This window comes from Triticum aestivum, chromosome 7D (genome assembly GCF_018294505.1).
Source record: "Triticum aestivum cultivar Chinese Spring chromosome 7D, IWGSC CS RefSeq v2.1, whole genome shotgun sequence".
Taxonomy (NCBI): domain Eukaryota; kingdom Viridiplantae; phylum Streptophyta; class Magnoliopsida; order Poales; family Poaceae; genus Triticum; species Triticum aestivum.
The window spans coordinates 589997024-590000948 of NC_057814.1; positions in this window are offsets into that span (position 1 = coordinate 589997024).

Sequence of the window (3925 nt, forward strand, 5' to 3'; positions counted from 1 at the left end):
CGACGGGGCAAGCGGCGGCAGGTGGCGGGGGCGACGGCGGGTAGTGGGGGCGGCGGCAGGCGGCGGGGGCGGCGAGGGCGGCGGCGGCTGCTGTGGTCGTCGGGAAGGAGAGAGGGAGAGAAACAGAGAGAAGGGGTGGGGTGGGGCTCGGCCGTTAGTTAGGTCACATTTTTGCCGTCCGCCCACCCTTTGCCGTCCGCTTTGTTTCCTCTTTGCCGTCTGCGACGGCAAATAGGGGGGCCGTTAAGTTTTTTCCAATTAGCTCGTTTAGTGGGGCCAGCTCTCTCTTTCCCGTCAGCCAGCGGACGGCAAAGAACAGGCTGATGGCAAAGACCTTCTTTGCCATCAGCTTGTTCTTTGCCGTCCGTTTTCTGTAAGCGGATGGCAAAGACCTTTGCCGTCCGCCAGCGGACGGCAAAGAACAGGCAGACGGCAAATAAGCTAATTCCAGTAGTGTATGAGCTGCTGTTGCTGTTGCTATATGATGAATTGCTATGAGCTGCTGCTGGTATATGATGAATTGCACGCTGCTGCTGATGTATGATGACTTGCTATGAGTGGTGTACACACACGGTACACGAAGTAGTACATCTTCTCGTGTTGCTATCTCTCTCTCTCTGGGTTGGTGGAAGCTGTGAGTGAGAGTGACTCAGTCTCTGTCCTCTCTTCTTCTTCTTCTTCCACCTCGCAGCTCACCTCCTCCTCCTCCTTGTTGTTACCGTCACGGTGCAGCAAACAAACAAACAATCAGATCCGGTGGCCCTTGTTGTTGCCTCACCTCACCGGATCTCCCCATTCCTTCTTCTCCTCTTGCTCTCGACTGGACTGGACTGGAGTGGAAGCAAAGCAAAGGAATCATCTTGGAAGATTGATAGATTGATTGATGGGGAAGAAGCCCAAGTGGTTGGGCGCCGTCAAGAAGGCATTCAGCCCTAAATCCAAGGACCAGGTACGTCAGTCAGCAGTAATTTGCAAATCACATACACACGCAGACTGAATCCTAACCCAATTCCTACTACTGTTCGATCTAGCAGAAATTGCAGAGGAGATTGGCCGCCGCCAGCACCAGCACCAGCGCAGCCTACCCGCGGGATCTGACGCCCTCCGCCTCCTACCTGGAGGCCCGCGCCTCAGGCTCAGCTCCCCCGCCCGCCCGCCCCCGCTACCCCGATGACTTCCCGGAGGCCTCACTTCCGGCTCCGGCGCTGGCCCCGCTCGCTGTCACTGAAACTCAAACTCAAACCCAAGAGGAGGAGCATGTACGTACGTAAGTATCAGGTATGAAGTGCTTATATTACCATGATATTCACACAAACGTTATCGAGGTTATATTTTGCAACAATTTTTTCTTAGGGTCCAAGTTATCATGGTGTTTGTACCTAAGTTATCATGTATATGATGCGTTATTACCATGATGTTTATACAAAAGTTACCGGGGTATATATTTGACAACTTTTTTCCTTCAGATCAAAGTTGTCGTGGTGTTTGTGCCTAAGTTATCAGGGTTGCCATGCAGAAATTACAGTGTTGTTTACACATAAATTACCGGGGAGATGTTTTCATAAATTTTTCACCCCCGGCCGAAGTTACCATGACATTTATACGTAAGTTATCGGGTCCCGGTGCACAAATTTCTTCTTTTACCAGGGTATGTTTTCAAAAAAAATATCCCCGGGATCAAACAAGTTACCGCGGTGTTTGTATGTGAGTTATCAGCTGTGTTGGGTGTAGATTACCATACTATTTACACAGAGTTACCGGAGTGTGTTTTCAAAAACTTTTATCCACAGGGTCACAAGTTACCATGAGTTTGTGCGTGAGTTATCATCTCTGTTGTATGTGTATTACCAGGTTATTTTCATAGAGGTTATCAGGGTATATGTTTTAACACTTTTCATTGGGTCAAAAAAATTCTGTTATTTGTGTGTGACTTATCATCTATGTTGTGTGTATATTACCATGCTATTTAACCAGATGTTACTGGTGTATATTTTTCAAGAAAAATTTATCCCGGAGTCAAAAGTTACCATGGTACGCAAATTACCATGCTATTTACACAGAAATTCATGGGTATATTTTAAGTTTTTTTACTTGGTCAAAAAAATACTGTGGTTTTTTTTCGTGAGTTATCATCACTACTAGGAAAAGGGCTATAGCTAATATGGACATTAAAGGCGCACCATGTGTAGGTATCCCATTAGTGTCCATATCACTAATGGCGCACCACACCCACGGTGCGCCACTACTAACAATTTTTTTTATTTTTCCAAAACTAGTAATGGTGCACCAGGGCATAGTGCGCCATTAAAACTAGTAATGGCGCACCACACACTCTGTGCGCCACTACTAATATTTTTTTTTTTACTTTTTTTCAAAACTAGTAATGGCGCATCAGGGCATAGTGCGCCATTACTAGTTTTAACTAGTAATGGCGCACCACACACTCTGTGCGCCACTACTAACATTTTTTTAACTTTTTTTCCAAAACTAGTAATGGCGCACCACAACCACGGTGCACCACTACTAACAATTATTATTTTTATTTTTTTGCAAAACTAGTAATGGCGCACCACGTAATAGGTGCGCCATTAGTAACCAGGGTTACTAATGGCGCATTATTAGGTGGTGCGCCATTGGTAACCTCAGAGCAGATAGATATTTTGGACAGCCACCTACCACACTCACTTTCCCCACTTCATTCTCTCCACCTCCTCCTCCAAGCTTGTCTCGGCTGCCTCCTCCTCCTCACCTCATTTGCACCATAGATTCACCCAAATTAAGTGGTTAAATTTCTTTTTTTGATAGGTAAGTAAGGGGAAAGCTTCTTTATGTTGTATATCTACGTTTTTCTCCCTCCAACAACGTGCACATGCACTTTTTATGGTCTAGATCTACGTATGTTTGTGGTGTTGCATATGTTTGTGTTTGCAGGTACCGGTATTTGAAATGCGATAGTTGCCAATATTTTGCCGGAATGTTGATCCATTTCCGTTTCGGCGAGAATTTGGCACTATGCATTCTTTTTGGTCCTATTTTTAGGCAAAGTCATGCCAAAAAAATTTCTTGGTTCTAAAATATCGTTTTGCTCTACCCCGCAGGCGACCATGGTCCGCACGATGATCGAAGGCATCGTGAATAGGTTTTTGAGCTCCACGAAGGCCGAGATGCTTCAAAATAACGAGACGGAGATAAGATGTCTGTGTCGAAGATGCAAGCTGAAGAGCCTTATGGACCCGGATTCCGTACAGGTGTAGGACCACCTGCTCTTGCGTGGTTTCATGGATGGCTGTCGGTGGCAAGGTGATGAAGATTATTATGAAGTCGTCCATGGGGGCGGGCAAGAAATGAGGAAGGGCAGCAAGACAACCGCAGCAAGGGCGGGCGAGAAGACGAAGAATCTCCAGGACATGATCACGAAGTAGATGCAGTACACAGTCATCATGTAGAAGATGCCGGACATGATGATGAGGAAGATGCTGGAGCAGACGAAGGGCATGATCATGAAGATGAAGATGCCAGAGCAGACGACGATGGACCATCGATGGGCTGGGTGCAGGACCCTCATATTCAAGAGCTGCTTCTCAAGCAGACGAATAACGCAAGAGCTGCCGCCCGAGAGAAAGCCAAGCTGGATCAACTGGAGATAGACGCGGTTACTCCATTGTATGAAGGATGCAGGCCCGAGGATACCCGCCTGAAAGTAATGCTCATGGCTCTGGAGATGAAGGTAAAACACAAAATGACCAACGCATGCTTCGACGAGAACATGTCATTCTGGCACGAACGTCTTCCCAAGGGGAACAAGTGCCCGACCAGTTTCGAGGAGGCGAAGAAAATCGTGTGTCCTATGGATTTACCGCACGTGAAATACCATGTGTGCATGAACAATTGCATCATTTATCGGGACGAGCACGCGGAGTCTACC